At 38.9% G+C, this 16,702-nt stretch overlaps 1 protein-coding gene across 1 annotated transcript in view; it reads right to left on the reverse strand.

Moving 5' to 3' along the window:
- MYO3B (myosin IIIB) overlaps nt 1-16,702 on the reverse strand; it is a 547,383-nt gene that overhangs the window by 95,155 nt on the left and 435,526 nt on the right. The gene's annotated exons all lie outside the window — the stretch shown is intronic.

Below are 16,702 nucleotides of genomic sequence, written 5' to 3' on the forward strand. Positions count from 1 at the left end.
AATTGGGGGATGAAGATCTCGTATGCTGCACATTATAGCCAAAAAATGGTAGAAATTATTTTTTTAAAAATGTTTTAAGAGTGTGATGATTATAACTCACTCACTGCTAAAATTGGCTCTTACAATTCCTTTCAGATGGAAGCCAGGAGTATGGAAAGCACTGACTAGGCAAAGGGAAGCCTGGGTATCTAAGTCCTGCTTCAAAATCCATCCTCTCTCTGGGTGTCTCTGTCTCTCTTACACATACACACAGGCATGCACATTTACACACATTCGATTAGGTAAATTTCTATGGTATTCTGGGTTCTAGTTTTCCTTATCTATAAAATGAGAGGATTGAAATAAACTATTCCTAAGAGTTGACTCATTGGAAAAGTCTCTGATGCTGGGAGGGATTGGGGGCAGGAGGAGAAGGGGACGACAGAGGATAAGATGGCTGGATGGCATCACTGACTCGATGGACGTGAGTCTGAGTGAACTCCGGGAGTTGGCGATGGACAGGGAGGCCTGGCATGCTGCGATTCATGGGGTCGCAAAGAGTCGGACACGACTGAGCGACTGAACTGAACTGAAGAACTCTCCTAGTTCTGTATTAAAAAACTGTTTATTTAAGCTGAGCATTTCATTTTCTGAATTTCTGTGAATGGTTCATTAGTATTACCTTCAAAATGCATCTATATATAGATTATAAGCAATGTATGTAAGAGCTCAGTCATATCCAACTCTTTGCCACCATATGGGCTGTAGCCTGCCAGGCTTCTCTGTTCATGGAATTTTTCAGGTAAGAATACAGGAGTAGGTGGCAATTTCCTACTCCAGGTTATAAGCAATATACCCATCTAAAAATATCACATCAATATCTGTGGAGAGGAGACTATGCTGATATATTTATTTGTATATATACTTGTTTGTCATATGTCTCCCACTATGGAATGTTAGCTTCCAAGAAGGTAGGGACACGGTCTGCTTTATTATGTACTCTGTATCAGCACTTAACCCTCTACCTAGTACACTATAAGTGCTCAATAAATATTTCACAAGTTGAATGAATAAAAGGATGACTAGTGGACTCCCAAAATATGGACCATGAAGAATACCCTTTACATTAAAATTGAATTAACTAGCAATTATATAGTTTTCATATTTTAAAAATGTGTTTATATATCTAATAAGGATTTCACAACCATTTGAGCTAAGTGCTTTAATTGCCTGTATTATACAGATGAAGAAACTATAGATCAGAGAGGGTAAGAGGTCTGCCCAGGGATCATGGCACATACCTGGCAGAGCTAAGACACTGAGCCCTGTTAGTCTGATTCCAAATACTCTGCTTTCCCTCTGAAGAATGACCCCCATGCCCTTGGGCCCATGGAACTCATTCCTGTCAGCTTAGGCAGGTCCCAGTGGCAGTGGGACACATATAGAGAGGTGGATTCAGGTCTTCCAGGAGTCCTGGTGGGCTCTGGAGAAAATCTAAGGACGATAATTTGGCTGTTGAATTACCACGGGGTCTCTAATTTCTGCCTTTCCTGCCCCAACAAAAGAACGAAACCTTTTAACTCCTCTAGTTTGCAAGGATTTTCAGGACCCAAAGGTCAGTGCACATACCTTCCGACAATACACTGAGGGTTGGCTCATCAGTTTACTGACTACCTTGTCATTCAAATCTCTGGGAGGATCTAACGCATCTCAATATAATTTTTACATGTGTTACTTGGTTTTAAAAGGCAAAGGTAGGATGAGTAGTGTCCAAAGGCAAACAGATTAGAAAATACTTGATTAAACAAAGTTAAGCAGGTTTCTTTCCTAAGATTTCCAGAATCTTTAACTTATTAATATGCACAATGAAACCTCAACAGTAGGAGAGAACAGGCAGCATTTCCCAGACATTATTCTGACAATGGAAGCCTCCCTTCACTGGGGCATGTTGAGGCCCTGGTTCTTACAACACATCTTAGAAAACACTAATCTGAGCAGTCCTTATTTGAAACAACTTTTGCCTTAAAAGAAAAAAAAAAGGGTATAAGTCACTTTTCTTCAAAAGTCTATAACTGCTTCAACTCTTTTGTAGCAATTTTATCAGATACCTTGTCATTTGCCTCAGGGACTTGAGCCTGGCAGCAAATGGATAACACTTTGCAAGTTGTCATCACCAAAACACAGTCAATACTTATTACCTGCGTATGTGCCACCAGACCATGGTCAAACATGGATACATAGTTATCTCATCTAATACTTCCAACAACCATGTGGATTAGTTCTATTTTTATACCCATTTTACAGGTGAGGGAATTAAGGATCAAGAAGCTAATGACTCCCTGGTGGCTCAGCTGGTAAAGAATCCACCCGCAATGCGAGAAACCTGGCCTCAATCCCTGGGTTGGGAAGATCACCTGGAGAAGGGAAAGGCTACCCGCTCCAGCATTCTGGCCTGGAGTATAGTCCATGGGGTTGCAAAGGGTCGGACACAACTGAGCAATTTTCACTTTCAAGCTAATGACTTGTTTAAATGTCATAACTAGTAAACAGTGCAGCATAAAACCTGCCTACATAAAAAGGAGACTCCAAAGGGAAATTACTGATTCAGATACAAATGATCAATTGCTGATAAAATGTTAGACAAATGTTTGATGGTGAATAGGACGTGCAATATGGTGCCAAAGCACCACCATACAGATTCCTACTTTAGGTCACAAGGAGAGTAAGGGAACTGCATACTGGATATTTATACCACCTCAATTCAGTGCCAATCTTAGCACCACTGATGCCCACACAACACTGTCTTGTGACATGAGACAATATGAAATATTCAACATCACCCAGGATACTTATATTTTTTCATTTAGTTAAAAACTTAACTTTAATCAAAGCTTTTAGATCTAATGTATAGTTTATCTAAAAAACACAGTATAGAGGGGGAAAACTATAAAAAATCAAGCAGGCAAATATAGAAGATGAGTTATTTTATGGGATGACTGGTTCATTCTTCTAACAAATCAGTGTCATGAAAAAGGGGAGTCTTATATGTTAATAGAGATTTAGGGGACATAACAACTTGATATAATGTAATGTCCTACATTAGATCCTGACTTGGACAAACAGGTATAAAGGACCATTCTTCAAACATCTAGGAAATTTTTATTGGTATTAGATGATAATAACAAATTATTTATTTTAAAGCATGGTATTATTTTGAACCTGTAGGAGAAAATTTTTGAAATAACATATTGTTCTCAGCCTCTGTTAGGAATCTGATGCTAAATGACAGAAGCAGTCCATTTGGTTATCAAAGGGTGGTGAATAGGAGGTAGTTGTCTCTCTGGAAATGATCCACTGCATATTTCCAGGGCTCCTGTAGCCTCTCAGAAGCCATGACTGAAGTCTCAAGCAGATTGCCTCAAGGGCTTGGCCACTCCGCTGCTTTACTGCAGTCAATTCATTGAATTGTGGGTTCTCGGGGAGATGAAAACTCTGTCACCATTGAAAACCCTTCTGCTCGGTCTCTCCCTTGAAGAAGCCCCCAACTAAACTCAAATCTAACTCTCTTTTCTTAAACCAATCCCAGTGCAACAGGATGAGGGGCAGGGTGAAGGCTGGCTCTCGAGCACATGGCTACTGAGAATGCCACAGCATCTCTGCTGTGCAGCAAAGATCCATGAGGCCAGCTGGCTTTGGCATGCTGGGCTGGCAGCAGTAGGGGAAGTCACCTTGGTCCAAAACTGGGTCTCAGCGTTGCAGCCTCCAAAAATTAGTCTGCCAGTTCTTTGAGGGGTAATGTATTTTCAGGAGCTGAGTTGTACTAACCAAACTCAAAACAGTCATATTTGAAAAGTAGAATGCTATTGTGTGACTTTACAGTGAGTACAATAATCTGGACCAAACTTTCCCCCTGACTAATTCGTTGTTATACTCTGCAGACCAAATTACACATTAGAAGGAAAACAGAGGAAGCAGGGTGCTTTTTGAAGATCTGACCAATCAGGCTGGTCTTATAACTGGACTTTTTTAACTTTAGGGTTAGAATCAGTCACTTTTTTTTCTTAGACAGGAATAGAGACATGCTGGCTACCCTTTGATTTGCCATTTCCTAGATTTCATTTAAATTTCTTCATGCAGTTTTTATTAATTTGGATAAAACTTGCAAGATTGTGTCTTATCTTTTATCGATTATAATGTAGAATGGTTTCTAGAACTGAGAAACCCACTAGTTGTTTACTAATGAGACAATTAGTCATTCACTTACAAGCACATTCTATTTTAAAGCAGCTTATTTTGAAATTAAGGTTATTCAACCTTAATTTCTGCAATCTCTGAATAAGATGGCAGTTATTCATTGTGGGTCGATTTTTCTTAGCTTCCTACTGTCTTCAGATTTGGGAATAGTTCCTGGAAACTCTTGTCTTACTTGGTAGCCCTGGGAGAAAGGCTAATCAGAATAACCAAGCAAATTTGTTCCTGCCTCTTTGATAACTCTGAAAAAAAATCTTTTGTACATGGAGTTTTTAATATGAAGAGGTCAATTTCTTTTTTCTAAGAAGCAGCAATCAATCCACCCTGCCAAAGTTAAGCTCAGACTAAGATATTTTAAGTAGGAGGGAGGCACGCTTCAGACAAATAAGTCAAACAATTTTCCTTCTGGAAGTTATTACTATGAAAGATAATAGAAGACATAAACACCTTGAAATGGTTTCAGTAAGTTCAAGTTCTAAAGGTAAATTAAGGCATTTAAGGGATGGTATCAGAGAAGAGGACACTGCTCTTTGTAAAAGATCCCATGCTAACCTGAGTGCTAACAAGGCTTCTATGTGAGCTGGCCATAGGCTGAACCCAAATGGCAACTCAAGAATTATTGTTTAGTTCTTATATGGAATGTGAACATTCAAAGGGCTGAGGGTATATATGTGAAACAATACCCAGATCTGAATCTGCCAGCATTGTATCAACTATGTATTAACTCTTTCCTGAATTATATCAGCTAGGTGTCATTGCATATTCTTACTGCTTACATTTATTTAAATAGCTTTGAAAGCACAGAAGATTGGAGGATAATGTTTTAAGAACACAAATTATAAAGTTGGAAGACACCCAGAGTGTATAAGTTAATGCATGTTTATTACAAAAACTGGAAAGTTAAGATTTCTAGAATGCTGTGTTGTTTTCTATTCACCGCCACCACCACAATAAATATTTGCCAAGCACATGCTAAATCTCCCCAGGGTTGTATTCATATTTCTGTGCTTTTATCTGCAATGTCATCTTCTCCCTTGACCACCTGGCCATTGCATCCTTACCCTTTAGCTCTGGCGTTGGCTCCTCTGAAGAGTCTTTCCTGCCCCATCCCCACCCCGGCTACCTCTCCCACTTGGGGCAGAGTTGGAGGTCCTTGGTGTATTTCCACAGTCTACTGAGCATAACCATACTGAAAACTTGGTTCTGCAACTGACTTATCTGGTACTACATCCTGACCAATTAAAAATGTCTGAAAATCATCTATTGAAGGTGAGCTTTATCAAATTTTGATCAAGGGAGAGAAAGCAAAGAGCAAGTACCATAATATACTTGGTTTTTGAGATATCAGAGCTGTTCCTATTGCTGTGCTCATCAGTTTTATCTTTTCTTCTCTAGTTTTTATTTGATGAAAATGCTCTCAACTCCCAAGTGGTCTGAATATTCACTAATCACTAATCAATGAAAATGCAGCAATATCTGACTTTCTCCCCAAAGTAAATGACTAAACGAACTGGTGGCAAAATGTTTCCTTTTTTCCCTCTTTCCGATTAAAAATATATATTCACTGTTGTACTGTATAAAATATAGATATTCAAGGAGAAGAAAATAAAGAAATGGAAGAATATCCACACCCAGATATAATATCTTGCTTCACATATTTTCAGATGCTTTTCTATGTATATAATATACATTAAAAAATAATGGCTCATGATATATTTGCCATTATAGCGTACTTTTTGTATTATGAGCATCTTCCCACATATGTATGTGGAATACAACATAACATTTATGTAGTATACACCTATGTCATATTTATGGCTGTACAACACTACATAATTGGTTGGTATCACAAGTGATGTAAGTAATCTCTTATTTTTGGATATTTGTTTCCAGTTTTATGACATTGTAAATGTGCTCAGTTAGTCATGTCTGACTTTTTGTGATCTCATGGACTGTAGCCTACCAGGCTCCTCTGTCCATGGGTCCTCCCAGGCAAGAATACTGGAGTGGGTTGCCATTTCCTACTCCAGGGAATCTTCCCAACCTAATTATTGAACCTGCATCTCTTTTGTCTCTGGCATTGGCAGATGGATTCTTTACCACTAGAACCACCTGGTAAATAATGGGTCATTAAGGATATGTGCATATAGTTATGAATATATCCAATTTAATATCCAAAAATTTTCCAATTTTTAATTAGGATAAATTTAATTTAAAGCTATTAGCTTAAATGATGAACAAATTTTCTATTTTAAAGCTTTTGAATTGTATCATCAAATTCTCCTTTAAAAAGTAACAAAAATTAACATTCATAACTATAAAAGTATGAAAGGCCCCACTTATATCATCAACACTGGGTATTATCAGTATTTTTCATCTTTGCTTACCTCTTAAGTAAAAAAAAAAAAAATTTAACTCATTTTTATTTTAGTTGACATTTCTTGATTCTGAAGAGGGAAAACATTATTCCTGGGGTTTAATATATGATATGAAGGAAATACAAAAAGCATAGGAGAAATGAAAAGAGTAATCATACAAAATAAGATCACCACTACAGTAGGAAAAAAGGAAATATAAAGGAATGATCACAGCTTTTGTATTTTTTTTTCCATTGGGTTTGCTACTTGGTAACTTTCTGTTTTGAATGCATGCACTGTATCTTACCCCAAGTCAGTGTCATTACTCAATAAGTTGAATATGCAAATTATGCTTAAGTATATGGATATTTGTTTGCTCTTGGACACATTCTAAATTTTAGAACATGGCTCAAGGAGAAATTCATAAAAGGGCTCAAAAAGGCTACAAATGTTTCATGATGCCGTTGCTCCAAGTTAGCACTACTAGTTTATGTACTTATGCTAATTTCCCAAATCCCACTGAGCCCTTTAAATCTGATCATATTTGTCTGCCTCATTGCTTTTCCCCAACCACAAGTCCATACAACCTTAATTTGCCACTTCTGTATCCTCATTTCTTTAATTTTTTTCTCCTTTACTATTTTATTACAGGCAGCTATCACTGTGTAAAGTCAAATGTAAGAGCAGAAGATTTTCTTCATTCTGCTGAGAATTCTTGTCTTATTGGGGGAAAAAAAGGACACTCAACACTCAACACGGAGAAGGCAATGGTACCCCACTCCAGTACTCTTGCATGGAAAATCCCATGGATGGAGGAGCCTGGTAGGCTGCAGTCCATGGGGTCGCTAGGAGTCGGACACGACTGAGGGACTTCACTTTCACTTTTCGCTTTCATGCATTGGAGAAGGAAATGGCAACCCACTCCAGTGTTCTTGCCTGGAGAATCCCAGAGACGGGGGAGCCTGGTGGGCTGCCGTCTATGGGGTCACACAGAGTCGGACACGACTGAAGCGACTTAGCAGCAGCAGCAGCAACACTCAACATAAAGCTGACTTCAGTTCTTTGTCAGCAACCACGGGAGCCATGAGAAAATCTGACCTCAGGCTTGGGGATGGAGTTAAGATAGAGTAGTGAGGAAGAACACATGACCCAGAGGGCTGTAGTGCCACGGGCTGAGGGCCCCAGCACAGCCAGAAGAGCTGACCATTCAATTGCCACATCTACACGAGCAATATAGAGCCTACCAGGGTCTCCACTTCACAGCTGAAGCTTAGGCTTTTTGAGGAGCCTGCTCTGGAGGCACCTAGATCTGCATATACAAACCCAGATCCCATGGACGCAGAGCCTGTGCACTCAGCCTGCAGTGCCATTTGGACTATTTCAGATATTCACTCAATCATATCTGGGATCTTAATAAATGACACCTGGGGTGACAAACGTCTAACTATAAAAAACATGCTGCTGCTGCTAAGTTGCTTCAGCCGTGTCTGACTCCTAGCGACCCCATGGACTGCAGCCTACCAGGTTCCCCTGTCCATGGGATTTTCCAGGCAAGAGTACTGGAGTGGGGTGCCATTGCCTTCTCCAAAACAAAACATGCTGGGGGCAGATTAAATTAAACTAGGTCTGGAGATAACTCTTAAACCCTGACCTGCTGACATTTTACTCACCTTATGTCTGTGGGCTAATATTAAGATTATAAACATTTATGCCACACTCAAGGCTCCAATTTGGTGGCAAGCTTTGCGATTCTGTATGATTGTAAGAACAATAGATACTACATTGACAATATAAGGTCCTGAATAGCCTCTCAGGCATTACTCATTTATTCCACAAATATTTATTGAGCCCCTTTAATTTATCTCCTACTGTTTTGGGGGATACAAAAGTGAACAGGAAATCTAAGATGCCTCTGCTCCTAAGAACCTATATTTCTAGCAGGGAAAGTAGACAATAAATGAAAAAATAAGTAAATATGTTAGTATGTTAAACAGAAGAGCCAAAGAAGAAAATTAAAGCAAAGAAGGGGTAAAAGAAGTGTTGGAGGCAGGGTCTGCAATTTTAGATTAAGTGGGTACAGAAGGTGATATGTAAGTAAAAGATCTTAGTAAATAAATATATTTCCCTTGTGGTTCAGACAGTAAAGAGTCTGCCTGCAGTATGGAAGACCTGGGTTTGATCCCTGGGTTGGGAAGATCTCCTAAAAAAGGGAATGGCAACCCACTCCAGTATTCTTGCCTGGAGAATTTCATGGACAGAGGAGTCTGGCAGGCTACAGTCCATGGGGTCACAAATAATCAGACATGACTGAGTGCCTAACACTAGTAAATAAAAGAGAATTCACGTCTTTGAAAGTGTTATCAAAAAAAACTCCTAATAGATCAAAAAAAACTCCTAATAGGTAAAAAAAAACTTTATATGTTATGGTACCTTGGGGCTGGAGGACTGATGTAAACACTTGGTAAAAGTTTAGCAACACTCTTTATGATGTGTGTGTGTGTATATATATATATATTCATGATATATATACACATATTCATGATACATTAGTTCCAAAGCACTTAGGGTAGTGTTGTTATATAAAATATAGGACACGCAGTTAAATTTGAATTCCAGGTACAAGATGAATAGTTCTTTTACAATAAAAATTTTCAAATACTTCATGGGACATAGTTATGTTAAAAAGCAATCTGTTTTTTACATAAAATTAAAATATCAGTGGGTATCCTGTATCTTTATCTGCCAAATATGGCAAGTCTAACTTGGGCAAATCAGCACCTCAGCTTCTTCATCAGCAAAACATAAATAAAAAGTCTTGCCAAACTGGGGCATGGCAGAATAAAATAAAAATATAACAGGGTTTAAAAAGGGTTAAATTGAGACGTGTATATGGTTAGAATTTAGAAATAAAACACACACTCAGTAACGTGTTATACTTATTGCAGTTCTGCAAGACAAGTCCCTGAACATGGACACTTCAGGCTGCACAGGATAGAGAATGACAGTGACAAGTATCTGGCATGGCTTTCATTCTGTCACCTTCTTCTCTCCTTTGGGTGGGGTCATAGGTAACTTGTGGGTTAAGTTACAGGCTTAGCACTTTTAAGAGTTGTAGAGGCAAAGCAAGAGACCATTCACTACGCTTTTTTCCACAGTGTAAGTGGGGAAACTGAGGCCCAGGGGCTGATATAACATGTTCAAGTGAGTTAGAGGGAGAAACGGGTCTAACAGCCACATTCGTTGGACGATGCTCCTGTCAGCAGTGCAGCCCTCAAAGATAATATTTAATCCCATTTTCCTCCCTTAGTTCTGAAAGCAGTGCTCCGTTTGCAGAAAGAAAAGCAAGAAGCACTGAAACGCAGAGCAGGATGAGCATGGCTTGAAGTGGTGGGACCCACAGACAGATGAGGAGGGGGCATAAGAAACGCTATTTAGGAAGTGTTGAAAAATGAGGTGAAAAAGTCCAAGACTGTGTGTGGTGGGTGCTGACTAGTCAGTGAGGTCACAGCGGAGCTCAAGGACAGATACCTAGCAGTGCCATGCTGATGTGGTCAGAGATGTAGGTGTGGATGGAGAGGGATCAGTTTCTAAAGAGAAAGTGGCTGATGGACTGCCCTGTCTAGAAGAGGGATGTAGTACTGTCTTTTTTCTTTTTTTTTTTTCATTTTAACATTTTAATTTAACTCAACTTCATATTTAGAAAGAAGAAACAAGAATAGTGTACGGAGTTCTGTATATTCCTCAGCAGATTCTCCAGATATTAGAACGTGCACATTTGCTTTATCCTCTCTTTGTGTCTCTGACTTTCTTTTGGTACATGTATACTGATAATACACACATACAAATACGTAAATTTTTTTTCCGAATCATCTAAGAGTCAGTTGTACCTGATACTCCTTTACCCCTAAATACTTCAGTGTGTATTTCTTAAAAGCAAGGGTATTCTCCTATATGACTGTAGCACAATGCTCAAAGTCAGGAAATTAATATTACTACAATGCTATTACCCAATGTATAGATTACATTCAGATTTTGCCAATTGTCTCAATGATGTCTTCCATAGAAAAAGAAAATTTTGGATCGTACACTGTATTCAGTTGTCATGTTCCTTAATCTCCTTTCACCTGGAACACTTCCTCAGTCACACTCTGCATTTGATTTTGAAGCCCACGGGTCAGTCATTTTGGAAGAAGTCCTTTTGTTTGGTTTGTCTGCTGTTTCTTCATGATTAAATTCAAGTTATGCATATTTTGCTGGAAATCCACTGAAGTGATGCTGTTTTCGGTGCACCCTATCAGGAGGCACGTGCTGTCAATTGTCTGATTATTGGTGATACTAACTTGCATCACTTGGTTAAGGTGGTGTCCACCAGGTTTCTCCCACTGTTCTTTTGAAACTAACAAACATCTTATGAAGATTTCTTCTACAACACTGTTACCCCTTAAGCTTTTACCTATTTGTTTTAGCATCTGTGGAAGATTCCTGCCTGAAACAATGATTATTTTGATAGCTGCCAATGGTGATTTTCTGTCTTCATCATTCTTTTTACATGTGTTTCACATTTGACTGTTTCTTTCTTCCTTCCCCACCTCCTTCCCTTCCTCCCCTACCTCCCTTCCTTCCTCTGCCTCCTTTGTTCCTTCATTTCCTCCTTCCTTCTATCAATGTGGATTCATGAATTCTTACTTTATCCAATGTATTATATTCTTTTATCATTATTTACTTTGATAGTGAAGTTGTCCTCCATTTGGCTTAGTTTTAATGGGTTGGGAGTAACAGACTTCAAAACAAGGACTTCAGAAAGGAATGTATAATACTAAGGAGTACATAAAGAAAGGTGAATTCCTCCAAAAAAACAATAACTCTCCTTATTACTACTATTTATGAGTGCTTTTGTGCATCAGATGAGATGCCATGTGATTTGTGTAAGTTGTCTCATTTCACTTTCATGACCCTGTGAGGTTATCATTATGTCAATTTTACATTCCATTTAAAGATAAGAAGACAGAGACTCTGAGAAAATAAGTAAGTTCATCAAGATCTTACCCTTAGTAGTAGCAAGTCTAGTGGACTCCAGGGTCCCTGCTCTCAACCACTAGGCAACCCTACAAATAGGGGTGGAAACCTTCAGGAAAGGAAAAGGTCTTAGAAGCAAGGCTGCACTGTTCCTGTGGGCAGCTGGACATTAGTACCAGGATTTGCAGAGTCATCTAAGCTTTTTGTATTTTTACAAATGGGGCAATAATTACCTACAATTCTGTCATTAGTGTAGAAACTTCCCTAACCTGCATTGTGAAGAGCATCTAACCCTGCCTAAAATCCAGGGAGGAAAGCATAAAGGACTCATTTGTGCCAATGTCAGCTGACACAGATCCAGAAAGACATGAGTTGGCCAAGTCACCAAAGGAAGCATTCCCATGGGTCGAGACAAGCGAATTTCGGCAGAGAAGAGACAACTGAGGGAACAGTAGAGCAGGGATTCTGAAGAAATTCAGTTTCTATTCAACTCTTGAGATCCCAGGTGAAGACAGGGCTGTGTAGCTCTCCCGCCAAGGCTAACACACAAGATCCTTCTTCCTGCAACAGTACTAGCATCTCTCTCACCACCACACCACTTTTATTATTATATTTCAGATCCTATGAGAATAAGTTTGGGTGAAATAAACATATTACCTGCTAGTGAAACTAATTCTAACAACCATTTTGCCCTAGAGGGAAAAGCACAATTGAATCTGAGAATAGCATCCTTACCCTCCCAGGAGGAAGAAACTAAAAATAAAAGACAACAAGGTGCTTCCTGCCAGTGGGTAAATCCAATAAGCAAAGAAGATGCCTCAACCTGGCACTGGGCAGTTAACAGCCAGCCTGACTCCCTCCATCGGAGAATGGCCATGTGGTTCTCAGAGCTAACAGCTGCCAAGCAGAACCTCTCAGATTAACCCATAGGTGGTGTTGAACCACTTCCCATTAAGATATTTGCAAAGCAAACAAAAATGATAGCCCCATTCTGAGTGCTGGGAGCCGGCCAGGAGCTCTAGCTGTTCTTGTTGATACAAAGAGCTCTCCAGGGAGGGTCTGGGCCAGAGTGTGGAAGGCCACTCCTGCCTGCCTCTCCAGACTGTGTTGATCTTAAGCCATTAGAATCTCGGTATCAGGGGCTGTTTATTATCTAATTTCCCAATCACAGCAGTTGCTGGAGCTTTGTTTCACCAGAACTCTCTACTTTTCTGTCTCCCTGACCTACACCATTCATGAGGGAAAGAAAAAATTCAGCTCTCCTCCTGTTATGTCTACTCATTAAGGAGACAAGTCTGAGAAGTTACTAAGATGCATACAGAGAGTGTGGCATTGCCACTGTCAACAGCTTCTGTGGCAAACACTTGTTAGGCTTCCTTCTGAATTTAAAGTAACCATAGCAATACTAATGGGAAATATGCTTGCATATTTGTGTCCTACAGGTAGGAGCAAGCTGCTGTTTAATTCACAAAATACACTTAGAGCTGAAACACTAATATTTTTTCCTTCTAATCCAGAGGGTAAAATGAAATAAGGTTTAAAAGGCTGTGGACACATGCAAAGTTAATCTTCTTTCAACCTGGAGGATTGTAGTCTCAGTTTTTTTAACTGTTAAAGAATTGCTTTCACATAGGATTCATTTTTATACAAATATTGTTTCCTACAATATTTTCAACTTTAGCAAGTTTTCTTTTCTCAAGTTTCTTTTCTTTCAAAATAGCCTCCATATGCAAAGGTGAAAATGAAACGAAAGTTGCTCAGTTGTGTCCGACTCTTTGCGACCCCAATTCTCCAGGCCAGAACACTGGAGTGGGTAGCCTATCCCTTCTCCAGCAGATCTTCCTAACCGTGGAATTGAACTGGGGTCTCCTGCATTGCAAGTGAATTCTTTACCAACCAAGCTATCAGGGAAGCCCCACATGCAAACGTATTTTTTGTCAAAAACTCATTCTGAGCTTGAATTGAACAAAGGTCTTGATGAGGATACAAGCAAAAGTTGACACCAGAAAGGTGCTGAATTTCTAGAATTTCCTAAACTCATGGAATGAGTAATGCAGGAAGGGAACAAGGGATGGCAAAATGGTCAGAAGAATTTGTCAGATTTTGTCATTACTGGAAATTGTCCTAAAGTTGTCCTTTAGGTTAGAAATCAGAATGTTAGAGGTATTAATTCTATAGCGAGAGAGACAAAGAGAGAGATTGAGAGAGAAAGAAGGAAAGCGAGACAGATAGAGGTTGAGATTTCTTTAGAAAAAGTACAGGCATTATCTACTAAAAAAAAAAAGTCTTTTTTTTTTAAAAAAGAAGAGAACTGCTTGACATTTACAGTATAAAGTTAGGAAGCAGCTTTTTAGACTTTTGAAAATATCTTTCAGTTTTAGATGATGTTTCTCCAACTGTTGCTGGACCCAAGCTCTCTGTAAATGTGCAAGTTTTCCAGAGAGAGAGTGAATCTAACACTGCAGGCCAACTTTGCTGAACTCAAGACATTGTTTGCTAATGTTCTTATCATTTGCTGATGGCAAATATGTTTAGGGACAGATTAAGTCTGTCCACGGGTGATCACGTTCAAGACGTTGCTGGGGTGGTAGAGTAACCTCGTCTATCTGTAAGATGTGTTGGACATATCGGAAACTAGCTCTCATGCCAAACTGTCCAAATTGTTTCTGGACATGCTCTTGTCTTTGTCTGAGGTACCAGACACAAAAACATTGCCTTGAAGTGTGGATCTCACATAGGGGTAGAGGTGGCCAGAGAACCCAAGTCAGACATGCATTCTAACATCATTTCTGCTTAAGTTTACTACATGCTGGTTCCTGGCAACTGATATCTTTAAGATATCAACCATAGATGGCTACCTGCCAATAACTAAGCTTCTAAAGAAAACACATAATTAAGCATCTTTCCAAACTCAGGGCTTATTTTTGAGCTAGGAAAGTATATCCACTACAGAATAATTACATAGTGTTAACAGCATCTCCCTTTATTTATATGGTTAGCACTGTTGACTTTTGAGAAAGTCAGCTTCCTACCTTATCAAAAATTAATTATTGTGTTCAAGCTAAACTCAAGATAAATGGAAAACATTTCTTAAGTAAAAGTAATGAAAGTTAGCTTTAGATCTAACAGAAATAAAAATTCAAGGAGCGTATATTCATTCGTCCATTCATCCATTCATTTTATTTTATGCCTATAATAGCTGAAGATTTTAGATTCTAGATTCAGTGAGTTGTACAGAAATAAATGACAGTTTCAGTGCTGGAGTTTATTATCTCATGTAGAATATAGTAATAATGGCTAACATTTCTGTGTAGTTACTACATTCTAGGTAGTCTTTTAAAAATTTCCTATGGCTCATTCTCACAATAGCCATATGAGATAGGTACCATTATCATAAATTTGTTTAACTTGCCCAAGTGACAAGTGTTTAACTTGTCACTGAGCTACTTGGACACAGACCCAGGTGAGAAGAGAAAAAAATCTGTCTCCAGAATCTGTAGCCTAAGTTGTTTCCTCTACCTTCACAGAGCCCCTAATACACATGGGCAGGAATCAGACTCAGATGCTGGTGGGGCCAGGCCATGAAATAAGCAGGACTGTGAGTTACTCTCAATGGAACACAGCCTCTACTCAGTTCTAAGTGATTGCTGCTAGATACTCCAGCTTTCAGGAGCTATCAGAATTCTGAGTTGTGATATGAAATATTTCTATTTTTATATATTAGAAACATTGAGAATTTCAAAGATATTGTTCAGGTTAAAGAAAATATGTCTGCAGACCATATTCTATCCAACGACTGTGGGTGTGCATCTTTTAGCTTATAGAATAATGTCTATAATATCATGCAGCTTTTAAGGTCTCCCATATCCAGTTCCCATCTGCCTGATTCCGTATCATAGTTCTCCCTGCATCACAGCACTCCTACCCACACTTAGTCCTTATCCCACTGGACATCTCTCCCCAGAACCATACCACCCCCCCACACCCCCCGTACATCCTGCCTCTGGGCCAGGGCCCACTCTATTCTGCCACCTAGGCTACTCTTCTCCTGGCTCTAGTCTGCTTCAAAGCACTGCACCATGAGATGCCTCATGGGTGAGACCTTGAAGGATGGTTAAATACCAACAGGTAAAGAAAGAACTGGCAAGGGAATTCTATTCAGAAGGAACAGCATGAAAAACTACACAGAAATAGGAAAACAAAAGATTTTGAAAACCATCAAACAATTCCAAATATTTTAAAAGGTTTTTGGCCCTGAGAATCTGATCCTATAAACAGAACTCTGATTACTGACATCCTGGACATCCACAGTCCTTCTAAAAGAGTTCTTTGCATAAGGATCACTGATGATTTAAGGTTTGCTGAAACAGTTCCGATAAATATTTATGTACAGCCATAAGCAAATCCACAAGGAAAAATATAATTCAAAACAGACTTTTTGTTGAAGATCCTTGCAGCTGGTGATAAGGTTTCTGGCTTCAAAAAAGGTTTTGAAAATACATGTGATCAATTACTATTTTAAACATCTAGAAACTCTAAGAAGGCTCTAACAATCAAGGAAACTCTGAAAGTTATCATTTGAGGGTGTTGCCAATGAAACCTAGCTATGTTGACAAGGGTGAGTCTTGGGCCCAAAATCGACCTCAGATTTATTCCTGAGGTAAGAACCAGAAACACAGAAAAGAAAATTTGGCTCTCAGTTTCCAGCTGAGAGTGAGCATTGTTCTAAAGTACTGGAATCCTCAGTGCTTATTTTAGATCACAGCTCTAGAGCTAAACCAGAGGTCTTAACTTTTCATATAATGGTAGCTTTGCAGGAAACTTTTACATACTACTATTACTACTAATATTGCTACTACTTCTATCACCATGATCAACAACAGCTTGCCATCATCTTTTATCAGGCATTTATTATGTCTAGAACTGTGCTAATGCCTTTGTATAGATTACATCTAATCTTGTATAGATCTAATCTCAGATAACTTATTTTTAATTTTTTATTAATTGATATTGGAGTATAGTTGCTTTACAATGTTGTGTTAGTTTCTGCTGTACAGCAAAGTGATTTAGTTATACGTACACATATATCCACTTTTTCT

This window comes from Bubalus bubalis, chromosome 2, assembly GCF_019923935.1.
Source record: "Bubalus bubalis isolate 160015118507 breed Murrah chromosome 2, NDDB_SH_1, whole genome shotgun sequence".
NCBI lineage: Eukaryota > Metazoa > Chordata > Mammalia > Artiodactyla > Bovidae > Bubalus > Bubalus bubalis.